The sequence below is a fragment of the Enhydra lutris genome, unplaced genomic scaffold (assembly GCF_002288905.1).
Source record: "Enhydra lutris kenyoni isolate GAN:26980312 unplaced genomic scaffold, ASM228890v2 scaffoldscaffold5, whole genome shotgun sequence".
NCBI classification, from domain to species: domain Eukaryota; kingdom Metazoa; phylum Chordata; class Mammalia; order Carnivora; family Mustelidae; genus Enhydra; species Enhydra lutris.
In genome coordinates, this window is record NW_019154089.1 from 50,963,781 (window position 1) to 50,981,504 (window position 17,724).

The following is a 17,724-nucleotide window of genomic DNA, read 5'->3' on the forward strand; positions in this document are numbered from 1 at the left end:
CCCTCAGATTGTTTTTCAGAGTCCATAGTCTCTCACGGTTCACCTCCCCTTCCAATTTCCCTCAACTCCCTTCTCCTCTCCATCTCCCCTTGTCCTCCATGCTATTTGTTATGCTCCGCAAATAAGTGAAACCATATGATAATTGACTCTCTCTGCTTGATTTAGTTTACTCAGCATAATCTCTTCCAGTCCTGTCCATGTTGCTACAAAAGTTGGGTATTCATCCTTTCTGATGGAGGCATAATACTCCATAGTGTACATGGACCACATCTTCCGTATCCATTCATCCGTTGAAGGGCATCTTGGTTCTTTCCACAGTTTGGCGACCGTGGCCATTGCTGCTATAAACATTGGGGTACAGATGGCCCTTCTTTTCACTACTTCTGTATCTTTGGGGTAAATATCCAGGAGTGCAATTGCAGGGTCATAGGGAAGCTCTATTTTTAATTTCTTGAGGAATCTCCACACTGTTTTCCAATGTGGCTGCACCAACTTGCATTCCCACCAACAGTGTAAGAGGGCTCCCCTTTCTCCACATCCTCTCCACACATGTTGTTTCTGTCTTGCTAATTTTGGCCATTCTAACTGGTGTAAGGTGGTATCTCAATGTGGTTTTAATTTGAATCTCTCTGATGGCTAGTGATGATGAACATTTTTTCATGTGTCTGATATTGGCTGGCAAGATCTTAACTGAACTTTCTCCAAGAGCACATGTATGACACTGCTTTGAGGGCAACTTCCTTTTACAGAGATTCATTGTGCACACTCATTCAAGACACAAGCATTCACACAGGAGCTCACAAAGAGGGTTGTGCTGCCGTCCTACAGAAAGCACAAGCTATGGGAGTTGGAGCAAGATGACAGAGGAGGAGGGGGACCCTATTTCAACCAGTTCCCTGAATTGAGCTGTATATCTACCAGACCACTCTGAACAGCCACGAAATCAGCCTGAGATGTAAGAAGATATATCCAGATCTCTACAAACAGAATCTCTCTGGCGGTTGGTTTTGAGGTATGAAGCTGGGAGCCATGACTCTACAGGCAAATACTGGAAGATAAATGGAAGGTGGAGGGAATCTCTGGGACCTTGCACCACCAGAGCACAAAAGCCTCCCATGCTGGGGACTGAGGACAGACTCACAGATCCACAGCAAAAGGGAAAGGTCTTTAGGGCATCCCCCTAGACTGAAACATGGAACTTCAGGGTTTGAGTGACCTGGGATCATGATCTGAGCTGAAGGCAGAGGCTTTAACCCACTGAGGCACCCAGGCACCCCAGCACTTGACAACTTTTTAAAGTTAATGGAACAACTGGGAATTCAATACAGTGATTTACTAAGGAGAGGAGATATCATGGATTCCTTAAAGTATGAGAACTTTGACCTATTATTTGCTGAAGCATTTGACTTCTGTTCTTTCCTGGTTGCTGACAAGCTTCGGAAGCCATTTGTGTCAATTCTTCCCACCCCATTTGCCAGTGTGGACTTCGGGCAACCAATCCCTGTGTCTTATGTTCCAGCATTCCATTCCTTGCTATCTGACCACATGGACTTCTGGGGCAGAATGAAGAATTTTCTGATGCTCTTTGATTTCTTCATGAGGCAATGGCAAATCCAATCTGCATTTGACAGCACCATTAAGGAACATTTCCCAGAAGGTTCTAGGCCCGTTTTGTCTCATCTTCTAAGGAAAGCAGAGCTGTGGTTTGTTAACTCTGACTTTGCCCTTGAATTTACTCAGCCCCTGTTACCCAGCATTGTGTATGTTGGAGGCTTAATGGTGAGATCTGTTAAAGCAGTACCACAAGTAAGTGAAATCTTTATGCTCAATATGGACTTATGCAAAGCTTTTCAGTGCAGAGTTGTTGAGTCCTCTGCCAATGGGAACTGGGAGTAAAGTAGGATGAGATAACAAAACACCTAGGATGTACCTTTTTATTTTAATTTGATTTAATTTAAATCAATTTCATTTAAATTTTTATTCCATTCTGTTATTTTATACTTTATTTTACTGTGGTAAGAATGACAATATGGGATCCACCTTCCTAGCACATTTTTTTAAAGATTTATTTATTTATATATTTGACAGGCAGAGATCACAAGTATGCAGAGAGGCAGCCAGAGAGAGAGAGAGATGGGTAGGGGGGGAAGCAGGCTCCCCGCTGAGCAGAGAGCCCGATGCGGGGCTCGATCCCAGGACCCTGGGATCATGACCTGAGCCAAAGGCAGGGGCTTTAACCCACTGAGCCACCCAGGTGCCCTTCCTAACACATTTTTAACATATACCACATAATTATTGACTATAGGTACCATGTTGTGCCTTAGATCTCTATATCTTATTCATTTCACTTAACTGTAACTCTTCCTCCTTTGAATAGTAATTACCAATTACCTACTTCCCCCAACCCCTGGAAATTAATGAATACTTTTTTTTTTACATAGGTAAATTTAAAAAAAAATAATTTTTTAAAATTTCTTTTCAATGTTCCAGACTTCATTGTTTATGCACCACACCCAGTGCTCCATGCAATACGTGCCCTCCATAATACCTATCACCAGGCTCACCCAACCTGCCACTCCCCTCCAAAACCCTCAGTTTGTTTCTAAGAGTCTACAGTCTTTCATAGTTCATCTCTCCCTCCAATTTCTCAACTCACTTCTCTCCATTTCCCCATGTCCTCCATGCTATTCCTTATGCTCCACAAATAAGCAATACCATATGATAATTGACTCTCTCTGCTTGACTTATTTCACTCAGCATAATCTCTTCTAGTCCTGTCCATGTTGATACAAAAGTTGGGTATTCATCCTTCCTGATGGAAGCATAATACTTCATAGTGTATATGGACCATATCTTCTTTATCCATTCGTCCGTTGAAGGGCATCTTGGTTCTTTCCACAGGTTGGCAACTGTGGCCATTACTGTTATGAACGTTGGGGTACAGATGGCCCTTCTTTTCACTACCATCTGTATCTTTGGGGTAAATACCCAGTAGTGCAATTGCAGGGTCATAGGGAAGCTCTATTATTAAGTTCTTAAGGAATCTCCACACTGTTTTCAAAAGTGGCTGCACCGACTTGGATTCCCACCAACAGTGTAAGAGGGTTCCCCTTTCTCCACATCCTCTCCAACACTTGTTGTTTACTGTCTTGTTGATCTTGGTCGTTCTAACTGGTGTAAGTAAGGTGGTATCTCAATGTGGTTGTGATTTGAATCTCCCTGATAGCTAATGATGATGAACATTTTTTCATGTGCCTGTTAGCCATTTCTATGTCTTCTTTGGAGAAGTGTCTGTTCATGTCTTCTGCCCATTTTTTGACATGATTATCTGTTTTGTGTGTGTTGAGTTTGAGGAGTTCTTTATAGATCTTGGATATCAGCCCTTTGTCTGCACTGTCATTTGCAAATAGCTTCTCCCATTCCGTGGGTTGCCTCTTTGTTTTGTTGACTGTTTTCCTTTGCTGTGCAGAAGCTTTTGATCTTCATGAAGTCCTAAAAATTCATTTTCGCTTTTTTTTCCTTTGCCTTTGGAGACATATCTTGAAAGAAGTTGTTGTGGATGATGTCAAAGAGGTTACTGCCTATATTCTCCTCTAGGATTCTGATGGACTCCTGTCTCATGTTGAGTCTTTTATCCATTTCAAGTTTATCTTTGTGTATGGTGTAAGAGAATGGTCAAGTTTCAGTCTTCTACACAAAGCTGTCCATTTTCCCAACACCATTTATTGAACACTTTTTTCCACTGTATACTTTTTTCCTGCTTTGTCAAAGATAATTTGACCATAGAGTTGAGGGTCCATATCTGGCCTTTGTACTCTGTCCCACTGGTCTATGTGTCTGTTTTTGTGCCAGTACCATGCTGTCTTGGTGATCACAGCTTTGTAGTAAAGCTTGAAATCAGGCAACGTGATGCTCCCAGTTTTGTTTTTCTTTTTCAACATTTCCTTAGCAATTCGTGGTCTCTTCTGGTTCCATACAAATTTTAGGATTTTTGCTCCAGCTCTTTGAAAAATGCCAATGGAATTTTGATTGGAGTGGCATTGAAAGTATAGATTGCTCTAGGCAGTATAGACATTTTAACAATGTTTATTCTTCTGATCTATGAGCATGGAATGCTCTCCCATCTTTTTGTGTCTTCTTCAATTTCTTTCATGAGTGTTCTATAGTTCCTTGAGTACAGATCCTTTACCTCTTTGGTTAGGTTTATTCCCAGGTATCTTATTGTTCTTGGTGCTATAGTAAGTGGAATTGATTCTCTAAATTCCCTTTTTCTATTTTAGCGTATAAGAAAGCAACCGATTTCTGTACATTGATTTTGTATCCTGCCACATTACTGAATTGTTGTATGAGTTCTAGTAGTTTGGAGGTGGAATATTTTGGGTTTTCCATATAAAGTATCATGTCATCTGTGAAGAGAGAGAGCTTGACTTCTTTACTGCTAATCTGAATACCTTTTTTTTCTCTTTATTGTCTGATTGCTGTTACCAGGACTTCATAGTATTAGAAGTGGCAAGAGTGTGCATACTTGTCGTGTTCCTCATCTTAAAGGGAAGGCTGTCAGCTTTCCCCATTGAGGATGATATTCACTGTGGGTTTTTCATAGTTAGATTTGATGAAGTTGAAGAATGTTTCCTCTATCCTTATACTTTGAATCATTTTAATCAGGAATGGATGCTGTAGTTTGTCAAATGCTTTTTCTGCATCAATTGAGAGGACCATGTAGTTTTTCTCTCTTGATTCTATGAATTTGAGTTTTAGATACTTCATATAATTAAAATCATGTAATATTTGTTTATGTCACTTAGCATATTGTCATCAAAATTCATCCATGTTTTCATATATTGTAAAATTTCCTTCTTTTCTTTTAAGATTTTTTATTTACTTATTTCACAGAGAGAGAGAAGATTGAGCACATGAATTGGGGGAGAGGCAGAGGGGCTCAATCTCAAGACCCTGGGACCATGACCTGAGCTGAAGGCAGACACTTAACCAACTGAGCCATCCAGGTGTTGCATAAAATATTTTTCTTTTAAAGGGGAAAATAATATTCCTGTGTGTTTATCTATCTCTACATGATAACTTTTTACCTGTTCATCTTTTGATGGATATTTTGGTTGTATCCACGTCTCAGCTATTATGAATCCTGCTTTAATTAATATGGGAGTGCAGCAATCTTTTTGAGATCCTGATTTTTTTCTTGGCTATATACACAGAAATCAGATTGATGAATCATTAGGTGGTTGTATTTGTAATTTTTTGAGGAATCACTGCACTGTTTGCCACAGTGGCTATACCACTTTGCATTTCCAGCTACTAGTTGGAAACTAGTATATAAATGTTGCAACTTCTTCATGTCTTCAACACTTGTCTTTCTGCTTTTTGGTAATAGCTGTACTGACAGGTATGAAGAGATACCTTATTGTGGTTTTAATTTGTGTTTCCCAGATTACTAGTACTTTTTGAGCTTTTTTTCATGTATCTGTTGGCTGTTTGTATTTTGTCTTTGGATAAATGTAATTTCAGTACTTAGCCCATTTTTTAATCGGGTTATAGGAATTTTTCTTTTTTTTTTAATTTTTGCTATTGACTTGTAGTCCTCTCTGTATATTTTGGAGATTAACCTTTTATCAGGTATATTGTTTTTAATACTTTCTCTAGGTTGTATTAATGTATTAAAACATAATAATAATAATTAATGTATTATTCTCTAGGTTGTATTCTCTAAATTGTCTTTTTAGTCTATATAGAGCTTTTGGTTTGATGTAGTCCCACTTGTTTATTTTTGGTTTTGTTGCCTGTCCATGGTCCTATATCACTGAAATCGTTGCCAAGACCAAAACCATGAAATTTTCCCCCCATGTTTTCTTCTAAGAGCTTTGTAGTTCAGGTCTTATTTTTAATTCTTTCATCAATTTTGAAATTTTGTATGATGTAAAGGTCCAACTTTATTCTTGTTTATGTGGCTATCCACCTGCTGGAATTCTGATGAGAGGGTATTTTCAAAACTATTTGCCAGCTCTGGTAAATTTGTTTAACCTTTGCCTTGGGTGCAGTACACTTTCATTTAGTTTCTGGATTTCTTACAATGGGAATTTGACCATGAAATTTTGCCAAATTGGTGTGTTTTCAAGGAGAAAGAATATCCAGGGATTCCTACACTGCCAGCTTGCTGACTCCAGGACCTACTTTTAAGGAAGCCCTTCCTGTAAGGGTAATGGAAGTATTGTTAGGTCCTACATGACCCTGTTATTGTGAACCTCCTTGAGGAACTCTTAAGCTCTTCCTATTCCTTACCCTGGCCCTACCCTTGCTGGTAAAAATGCTTCAATATGTTGATATTTTAATTTTAATTTTTTTGATCACATGCATAATAATTATGAAGTGAGAGGCTACTGCATGAAAGGACTTTTAAAGAGATTGGTTATCCATGATGAAATATATTTTAAAGAGAGAAAGAGAGAGAGATAGAGACATAGAGGCCACTGGGTGGCTCAGTTGGTTAAGCATCTGCCTTCAGTTCAGTTCATGATTTCAGGGCCTTGGGATGAAGTTTGCATTGGGCTTCCAGCTCAGTGGGGAGTCTACTTCTCCCTCTACCCTTCCCCCCCCTCATGATCTCTCTCTCACTCTCTGTCTCTCTCAAATACATAAAATTGTTTTTGTTAAAAAACAAAAGAGGCATAGTATAACAAGGCAGGACTGGGTGCAACTTTCAGCAAGACCTGCAGGCATCATCTCCAATGGTTCCTTCCTGTAGAGCCCCCATTCCTGACTCAGTCTAAATTTTCTGATTTGATTGGTCTGGGATTGGGGATAGGTATTATAAGTTTTAAATGCTACTCGGGTGGTCTGAATGCAGAGCCTGAACTCAAGAACCACTCCTCTAGAAGTTATCAAAATGAAGTAGAGCTGAGATTAGTGGCTGCCTGTTGCCTGTAGGTACTAGGTTGTTATTATATGGAATTTACTTCATAGATTGTATATCATGCCACCTTGAGGGAACAGTGATGGTCTCCAATTTTATAAATGAGAGGACATTCAGGTGATATATATATATATATATATCACCTGAATGTCTGTCCTCTCATTTATAAAATTGGAGACCATCATATATATATATATTTTTCCCCCAGTACCATTCATCTCAGAGCACTAAAGCCTAGATCTGGACTGGGCTTTCTAGGCACCAAGTTCTCCACCCTTCTTATGCTAGCCTTGTATTGAGGGAACAGAAAAAGCTGGGGAATGATTCATGGGCAAAATGGACTTTGGTTCATGGTGGCATTTTCAAAGAAATGGAACTGGGGAGGAAGACACAGCAGGTTGAGAGAATAGGAGGTCCAATGTGTGGAGGTATAAGTGAGATGGCCATGAGGCTGGGTTCCTTCAGTGACACTGGCCACATTAGAGTAGTGGAAGATTCAGTTGAACAAATAAGACCAGGACAAAACACAGGTCTTACCTGACATGATGGTGAGTTAGGTCTTAGAACTGACACAGGAATTATTAAGGTGGAGAATAATGGAAGTTAGAGTGTGTAATCCGTGAGACAGCAAATACTTGTGTAATTTTTCTTCTCTCCTTTCCCATTTTTTTTTTTTTTTACTGTAACCAAATATACATAGTATAAAATTTACCACTTTAACCACGTGAAGAGTACAGTTCGGGGTCATTAAGAACTTCCATACTGTTGGCAACCATCACCGCATCTCCAGAACATTTTCTTCTTTCCAAACTGAAACTTCATACCCACTCAACCATGACTCCTTATTTCCTCTCTGCCTCCAGACCCTGGAAACCACTGTTCTTTTGTCATATGAATTTGACTATTATAGGTACTTTATATATGTGGAATCATACAATGTTTATTCTTCTGTGATGGCTTATTTCACTTTACATAATGTCTTCAAGATTCAATCATATAGCATGTGTCCAAATTTCTTTCCTTTTTAGGTTGAGTAATATTTCATTGTATGTATATACCACATTTGTTTATCTATTCATCTATCCAAGGCACTTGGGTTACTTTCAATATTGGCTATTGTGAATAATGCTGCTATGTTCATTAACAGTAATGTAAAATATTTGTTTGAGTCTCTGCTTTTAATTCTTTTGGGAATATACTGAGAAATGGAATTTCTGCGTTGTATGACAATTATATATTTAATTTTTGAGGAACTGCTATATAGTCTTTTAGAGTGACTGTCCCAGTTTACATTTCTATCAACAATGCATAAGAGTTCCAACTTTTCCATATTTTCATAAATACTTGTCATTTTCTGTTTGTGTGTGTGTGTTTTAATTTTGTTTTTAGCCCTCTTAATGAGTGGGAAGTATAGTCTCACTGTGATTAGATTAGAATTTCCCTGATTAGTGATGTTCACCATTTCATAAGCTTATTGGCTTTTTATATGTCTTCTTGGAGAAATATCCAAGTCTTTGCTTATTTTGAGTTATGGTTTTATCCAGTTTTCAACATCATTTGTTGATAATACTGTCTTTTACATCATCAGTGGTCTCGGCACATTTGTCAAAAGTTATTTGACCAAATATATAAGGGTGTATTTCTGGGATAGCTTTTTTTATTTATTGATGTATCTATCTATCTTTATACCAGTCACATATTATTTTGATTATTGGATTATTGTTGTTTTTTAGTAAGTTTGGAAATCTGGAAAAGTGAGACCTCCAACTTTTCTTTTTTTCCCAAGATGTTTTGGGTACTCAGGTTCTTTTGAAATTCCATATGAATTTTAGGATAACTTTTCTATTTCTGCAACAAAATATTGTTTGCTATTGATAAAGATTGCATGTATCTGTAGATCACTTTGGTTTGTATTGACATCTTTATAAAGCATTAAGTCTTCAAACTCATGAAGCCTGGACTTCTTTCCATTTATTTATGTCTTTTAAATTTTTTTGACAATATCTTATAGTTTTCAATGTAAAATCTTTCATTTCTTTGGTTAAGTTTATTCCTAAGTATTTTATTTTTGGAGTATATTATAAATAGAATTGTTTTACTCATTTCCTTCTTGAAATGTTCATTATTAATATACAGTATTGCAATTGATATTTGTGAGCTATTTTTTTGGTGTTTTTGGTACTTTTCATTACTGTTTATCAGTTCTGACAGGGTTTTTTGTTGTGTTTGGAATTTTTACATATAATATGGTGTTACATATAATATCTACATGTAATATTATCTTGTATGCCATTATTTCCTTAAGCAATTGTTGTGCTTCTTTCTCTCTCTCTTCTCTTGTGATCTTCATAACATATACATTAATCCATATGATGGGGTCCTATGAGTCCCTAGACTCCTTTCCATTTTCTGGATACTTTCTCCATTTTGCTTCTTATATTTGATGCTTTAAATGCCCTGTCTTCAAGCTGAGTACATCTTTCTTTGGTTTGTTTAGGCCTGCTGTTGAAATATCCTACTGAATTTTTCAATTTAATTATTGTATTTTTCACCTCTATATTTCCTTTGCTCTTTTTTAAAAAATTCTGCACTTCTTGATATTATCAGTTTTATTCATATATTGTCTTCCTGATTTTCTTTAGATCTTTGTCCACATTTTTATTTAGTTTTTTGAACATATTTAGTCAACTTTGTAAGTCTTTGTTTAGTAAACCCAATTTCTGTGTGTCCTCAAGGTGGGGTTTCTGGAGATTTATTTTTTTCCTTTGGATGACTTGTTTCTGTCTTTTTTTGGTGATCTTTTGTAGAAAATTGGGCATTTGGAAGAACAGTCACCTCAGCCAGTATTTGCAGACTGCCATGAAAGAACTTTACTAATTAGTGGGGGATGTTATGAGTTTTTGGAAGAGCCAGGGGCAAAGGATTAAAGTCTCTCAGATATTTTTGGGTATTTGTCCTGTCTAGGACATTTATTTGCATTTACTTATTTATGTGCATTTAATTAATTAATTAATCTATTTATTTATTCAACTCTGATTCTTCCTGCATACTTGACTAATTTTAATGTCTTATGTTCCCAGAGACTCTCACTCAGATTCTGTTCAGGGCTTTAGGTATTCTATTTTATTTTTTACCCATATCTCTTGCCCCAAGACTCTAAGTTCTGTGGAATTGTGTATGTTTTAAATGCCATGGTGCCACTATTACTATTACCTTACCAGAGTACTGCCTGCCTGATATCTGGACTATATTGCCATTCCAAGTTTGGTGAGACAGAAACTTGCCACTTGGGAGCCCACAGAGTGGTTGTAATGTTGCAAATTTTTTCTGTTCTTCTGCTGCTGGGGAAGGCAAGGCCAGCACGACTGCCTCTGGACTGTGACGTGCCTCTCCAAGAAGAGGGTAGGACAAGGGAGAGTAAGAATGACATAGAAAGTTCCAGCATTTTGAGTGTGTTTTTTGTTCCTCGATGGGCATATGTGGTTTCTGTATATACTGTTTCCCCAAGACCTATAAAGTTATGAAGTCAGTCTTTAGTTCTTTTTGTTTTAAATGTTTCTGTGAGGAAATGAGAGCCTTCACCTTCTTATCCTGACATCATATTCTGCCTTTTCTAATTTTAAGTAATAAATTTACATTGATCATTATAATTGTAAAAGGGCAATGAAACTGTTTTAAGTAGTTCTTTGGAGTAGTAACTTTTAGAGTATTGTGCTGTATGGAGTCATGTAAAGCCCGAGAGGAACAATGGGGTAGAGGTTGGGATCTGGAAACACCTAAAAATACAAAGGAAAGAAGAAAAATGTTTTAAAGAATTGAGAAAACTGAATGAAAGCTAGGGTTTGGTAATTACTTTTTAGATACAAAACCTATGACATGTTCTAGAAGAGAGTTGGTAAATGGGCTAAATTGAAATTAAAATTTCTGTTCTGAGAAAGACAGTCTTAAGGGAATAAAAGTAGGAAACTCAAACCAAAAGTAAACGTTTGTAGAAGAAGTATCTGATAATGACTATTATAAGAAATACACAACCATATACACAAAATATACAAAAAACTCTTAAAACTCAATAATAACAATAAAAAACCCCAATCAAAAATTTTAAAATGGTTAAACCTTCCCAGACCCCTCAACAAAGAGGACAGACAGATAGCTAATAAGCATATGAAGGAAACAATAATAGAAACATTTCCCCATCATCTACCTTAGCTTCCAGAAGGCATGCTGCCCCCAACTGGGCCAGGATAGCAACTGGCATTCTCCCAGGCACTAGCACCTCTGGTCTGGCATTGGAACACTCCAAAATGACCATACTTCCCCACACCTAGAATGAGGGATGAGGATAACCCTGGGACCATGTTTTCTTTCTTTCTTTTTTTTTTTTTTAATTTCTTTTCAGCATAACAGTATTCATTGTTTTTGCACCACACCCAGTGCTCCATGCAATATGTGCCCTCCTTAATACCCACCACCTGGCTCCCCCAACCTCCCACCCCCTGCCCCTTCAAAACCCTCAGGTTGTTTTTCAGAGTCCATAGTCTCTCATGGTTCACTTCCCCTTCCAATTTCCCTCAACTCCCTTCTCCTCTCCATCTCCCCATGTCCTCCATGTTATTTGTTATGCTCCACAAATAAGTGAAACCATATGATAATTGACTCTCTCTGCTTGACTTATATCACTCAGGATAATCTCTTCCAGTCCCATCCATGTTGCTACAAAAGTTGGGTATTCATCCTTTCTGATGGAGGCATAATACTCCATAGTGTATATGGACCATATCTTCTTTATCCATTCGTCCATTGAAGGGCATCTTCGTTCTTTCCACAGGTTGGCAACTGTGGCCATTGCTGCTATAAACATTGGGGTACAGATGGCCCTTCTTTTCACTACATCTGTATCTTTGGGGTAAATACCCAGTAGTGCAATTGCAGGCTCATAGGGAAGCTCTATTTTTAATTTCTTGAGGAATCTCCACACTGTTTTCCAAAGTGACTGCACCAACTTGGATTCCCACCAACAGTGTAATAGGGTTCCCCTTTCTCCACATCCTTTCCAACACACGTTGTTTCCTGTCTTGCTATTTTTGGCCCTTCTAACTGCTGTAAGGTGGTATCTCAATGTGGTTTTGATTTGAATCTCCCTGATGGCTAGTGATGATGAACATTTTTTCATGTGTCTGATAGCCATTTGTATGTCTTCATTGGAGAAGTGTCTGTTCATATCTTCTGCCCATTTTTTTGATATGATTATCTGTTTTGTGTGTGTTGAGTTTGAGAAGTTCTTTATAGATACTGGATATCAACCTTTTGTCTGTACTGTCATTTGCAAATATCTTCTCCCATTCCATGGATTGCCTCTTTGTTTTGTTGACTGTTTCCTTTGCTGTGCAGAAGCTTTTGATCTTGATGAAGTCCCAAAAGTTCATCTTTGCTTTTGTTTCCTTTGCCTTTGGAGACATATCTTGAAAGAAGTTGCTGTGGCTGATATCAAAGAGGTTACTGCCTATGTTCTCCTCTAGGATTCTGATGGATTCCTGTCTCATGTTGAGGTCTTTTATCCATTTCAAGTTTATCTTTGTGTACTATGTAGAGAATGGTCGAGTTTCATTCTTCTACATATAGCTGTCCAATTTTCCCAGCACCATTTATTGAAGAGACTGTCCTTTTTTCCACTGTATATTTTTTCCTGCTTTGTCGAAGATTAATTGACCGTAGAGTTGAGCGTCCATATCTGGGCTCTCTACTCTGTTCCACTGGTCTATGTGTCTGTTTTTATGCCAGTACCTTGCTGTCTTGGTGACCACAGCTTTGTAGTAAAGCTTGAAATCAGGTAACGTGATGCCACCAGTTTTATTTTTGTTTTTCAACATTTCCTTAGCAATTCGGGGTCTCTTCTGATTCCATACAAATTTTAGGATTATTTGCTCCAGCTCTTTGAAAAATACTGGTGAAATTTTGATCGGAATGGCATTAAAAGTATAGATTGCTCTAGGTAGTATAGACATTTTAACAATGTTTATTCTTCTGATCCAAGAGCATGGAATGGTCTTCCATCTTTTTGTGTCTTCTTCAATTTCTTTCATGAGTGTTCTGTAGTTCCTTGAAGAGATTCCCACCACCTCCACTTTCCTTTGCTATAAAACACTGTTATACACACAAGTCCTAGATCTAGATGTTGGTGCTATAGTATGCTTTGAGTGCCTCAAGGGCAACTTGGACTATTGTAGTAGTGGCTGGACACCTACAGCTGTCTTCACATTCATTTGTGATTATTGAAAGTGTTTATATGGTAGGATGTGTCCTGAGATCTCAGAGAAATGACTTCAAGTCCACCAGACAATGGATATGAGCAGAGTGCAGAGGACACTGAGCTGTCCAGGGGCTAGGAGAACCTAGTGAGCTCTAGGCACTGACAGGAAGATGTATTCAGTAAATAGCTGACTTTCATTTCAAAGCATCCAGGCTTTCATGAACAACTGTGTTAATCTCCTTTCCTTTCTTACTTCTCTCTAGGAGTGTGAGAATTTCATTGCCGTGTATGGAGACTGGTTTTGTCCTTGTGGCCCTGGGCTCCATTGTGAACAGCTATCAGTCCTAGGAAGTTCTCAGGGAGATGAAGAGTGCCTTTGCTCATCTGTCCCAAGGGGTGATATGGAAGTATAATCCTTCTTGTTGGCCCAAAGAAGTCAAATTGGCAGCAAATGTGAAAGTCGTGGACTGGCTTCCTCAGAATGACCTCTTGGGTGAGGAGTGCCTGGATCTTCTTTTCTCTTTCTATTTATGTATATTTAGGTTTCCACTGGGCAACCCCACCAGCATGAGAAAGGCCATCTTGTAGCTAAAGGTAATCTTTAGAGGACAGGAATGGAGCAGCCAGCTGGAGTTCTTGGGAAATCAGGCTCTGCTTCCCAAATGGCTTCAGCTGCCATGTTTTCTTCTTCCTTTCTATTCCAGTCCTGATTCTTGCCACCAGAAGCAATATTTTCATTAGGTTATTTGGAATTTATCATATTTGGCACAGACCAAGGTTGTCCAGACACAATCAAAGACAGTTCGCGGACTCTGGGAATACATTTGGGGTTCTTGTTGCCACTGTTGTTCCTAGACTGTTGAGTCCCTGGTAGGCCACATGCCATTATAGAAACACTCCAATCAATACACATTGGTTCTTCCTCTTTTTCCCCAAAAGGTGTACTCACACTTTCACAAAGTTTATGTTGACAGTGTCTGAAGAACATGCCAAACTTCTGAGTGTGAAGCTAAGTAACCTCTCAGCCAGTTATTTTGTCCATCAAATTCTCTGGTAACAGAGAACTTCTTGTACCCTAATAGGCTGTCTTTGTCTTGTGCCACTTTTTAGAACCTCCTCACTACCAAAACCACTGATTACATCAGAAGTTGATCCCCAAGATTATGGCTCACAAACATATTGAGAAGTTATGATACAGGGTTCTACACATGGTATAGGGAAAAAGGTTTCTAATTTTCAAAGAAACACAAATAGATTCTTTTAATTAATTGATTAATTAATTAATTTTTAATTATTATGTTCAATTAGCCAGCATCTAGTACAGCATTAGTTTTTGATGTAGTGTTCAATGATTCATTAGTTGCACATAAAACCCAGTACTCATGACCACATGTGCCCTTCTTAATAATATGCATTACCCAGTCACAAATAGATTCTGATGCACATCCCTATTGAGAGGCAGTGTTTGACATGAACTCTTCATTATCAACACTTGTTTTACTTTTCTCTAAATAATAGTGGGGTGAGCACACAGGAACTGGATATACCTAGATGGGTGGTCCATCATTGCCTACTTGAGAGGATTTCTTTCTTTTTTTTTTTTTTAGAAAGAGAATCTTTTTTTTTTTTAAGATTTTATTTATTTATTTGACAGATAGAGATCACAAGTAGACAGAGATGCAGGCAGAGAGAGAGGAGGAAGCAGGCTCCCCGCCGAGCAGAGAGCCCGATGTGGGGCTCGATCCCAGCACCCTGGGATCATGACCTGAGCCGAAGGCAGAGGCTTTAACCCACTGAGCCACGCAGGCGCCCCTTTGAGAGGATTTCTTATGAAATTGAGGAGAAAGGACATACAGTGTAAGTTTGATGAATGTTATATGAGATGTGATGTTAGTGAAGGTGTTAGCCTTCATGTAAGCAGGAAGTGAATGGGCAGTGAAAGGGAGATCCTGAGACCTACAAAGTAAGAGACAGACAAGACACAGAGAGAGAGAGAACACAGAGAGGAAAGCAAAGAGAGAAAAAGGATAGAAAGAAGGTTGGATGGGTGGGAGGAAGAATATGCTTACTTACACCCTTCTCTGCAGATTTCCCTGGGCTCTGAGTCTTAGATGGATTGATTTAGAGGAGTCTCTGTACAAAGTCAAGGCCAGAATTTTCTATCCTGGAATATGCTCCCTTGAGTGTGTCCAAAACTAAATCAGTAAATCCATTTTATCTAACATACCTTGAGATCCTTTGGTATTTTTTCCTATCCAAATACATTCCATGGTGTTCTGAAGTTTTCACCTTGAAATATTCTGCTCTGTTCCTGATCTGCAACAGCTCACCCACAGATCTGTCTCTTTGTCACCTGTGGTGGGTTGAATAGCATAATGGAGGCCATCCAACATGGTGTACCCATGGTGGGGATTCCTGTCCTTAGAGACCAGTCTGACAACCTGGTCCAAGTAGAAGCCAAAAGTTTGGTGTCTCCATCCAGCTAAAGCAGATCAAGACAGAGACATTGGCTCTGAAGATGAAGGAAGTCATTGAAGACGAGAGGTATGGAGTTCTCTGGGCTTGTGTTCACTTAGGCTGAATGAAGACATTAAGCAAAAAGGGCAACATATGGCTCTTTTTTTGTAATAAAAGCTGAAACTTCTGGGACATGGAATGATACCTGTGTAATGTTAACAGATGACCTATTTCTTCTGAGAACAGAACTAGGCAATTTAGGTTAGATGTTGTGAGCAATTTTTCCCTAAGTGTTATGAGGACTCTGACCTACTTACATAGGGTCTCTGAGAGATCTTATATTTGGGGGCTACTGATAATAGAATTACACTGAGCAGGAGGACACCTTCTTGTTCCCTAATATGCCATAGTGTTTCCTGCTTCAGACCATTTGTCAGTGTTGCTCCCTCAGATAACCTTTCTTTTCTTCACAGGTCTGTCTCCTTCTTCTTCTCCTCCTCCTTCTTCTTCTTCTTCTTCTTCTTCTTCTTCTTCTTCTTCTTTTTCTTCTTCTTCTTTTTTTTAAAAGATTTTATTTATTTATTTGACAGGCAGAGATCACAAGTAGTCAGAGAGGCAGGCAGAGAGAGAGGAGGAAGCAGGCTCCATGCTGAGCAGAGAGCTCGATGCGGGGCTCGATTCCAGGACCCTGGGATCATGACCTGAGCTGAAGGCAGAGGCTTTAACCCACTGAGCCACCTAGGTGCCCGGTTCTTGACAGTTGGGGTTCATCTCCAGTACCCTCTCATCAGAGAGGTGGGTGGTCTTTGTGTGACAGTCCTAAATGTGTCCCTCTCTTCCACCCTCTTCAATCATAATTCATTTTTCCTTCTTAACACTTCTCAGGATCAGTAACTACCCCATTTCTTTCTGTTTTAATTTACTTATTGTCCCTTACACTAGAAAGTAGAGAGTTAGCTCCCCTCAACAGCCCAGTGTCTCTTGTTTTCCCCTGTGTTCTCAGGGACTATCACAGGGCCTGCCAAAAAAGTAAGTTGGGATGAATTTCTCTCAAGTAAGTCAGTAAAGGGCCCATCTTCTCTTTGGTAAATTCCCTTCTGGCACAATGATGGGAAAATCACAATGGACTGGATATCTTATTAGGGTCTCAACGACATTTACTCTGAATCCAGGGTATGTTCTGTCACATGTATTCCTATATACTCTTTCCTTTAGCCTACTGTAAGTGTCCTTGTGTAGAGGCTTGTTTACAGCTCAGACACTTCTTTATAGTTTTGCCCCCTGGGTAGAGACTCATCCTTACACTTAGTCACCTTTTTTTTTTTTTTTTAAATAAGTTAGCACTTTTAGCACTAGGCATGCATCTTTGCATGGAAGGACCAGCTTGAACTTTTCAGTGGGACCCAGCTAGACTCTGACAAGTCCAGGCCAACAACTTTTCCTTGAAACAGAGTCTTTTGTGCATATGACTGAAAGTGTGTGTGTGTGTGTGTGTGTGTGTGTGTGATACAAGGTCTCTAAGAGTTCTGAGACCACATGAGTCATGCCCAACCTCTGTCTCTGCCAACAGGTACAAGTCAGCAGCTGTGGTTGCCAGCATCATCAGGCGCTCCCACCCCCTGACCCCACCCAGAGGCTGGTGGGCTGGATCGACCACATCATCCAGACAGGGGGTGCAGCCCACCTCAAGGTCCATGGCCTGCAGCAGCCATGGCATGAGCAGTACCTGCTGGATGTCTTCTTGTTCCTGCTGGTGGTCACCCTGGGCACATTGTGGCTCTGTGGAAGCTGCCAGGCATGGTGGCCAGCTGGCTGTGTGGGTTTAGGAAGCTGAAGAAGGCCTGATGGAGGTGCAGCCTTGATGCATGTTTGGGGAGGTCTTGGTTGTAGTAGGCTTTCCCCTCACACAGGGCACCCCTGGTGTCTTCCCATATTCATACTTGAGGGTGGTACAAAAATTGATTCTCACTATTTTCTGCCTCCCTTAGAAATTCTTAAGAAGCAATCTTCAGATTCTGTGCTTATATTTGCTTTTGCATTTTCAGATTGAAGTAAATTTTCCTTAAAAGTTTTAAATGTATGTTACCTTGTG

General features: G+C 39.2%; 1 pseudogene; it reads left to right on the top strand.

Annotated features, from left to right (window-relative positions):
- Nucleotides 1-1,290: 1,290 nt before the first annotated feature.
- LOC111141237 lies at nt 1,291-17,477 on the top strand (annotated as a pseudogene).
- Nucleotides 17,478-17,724: the final 247 nt, after the last annotated feature.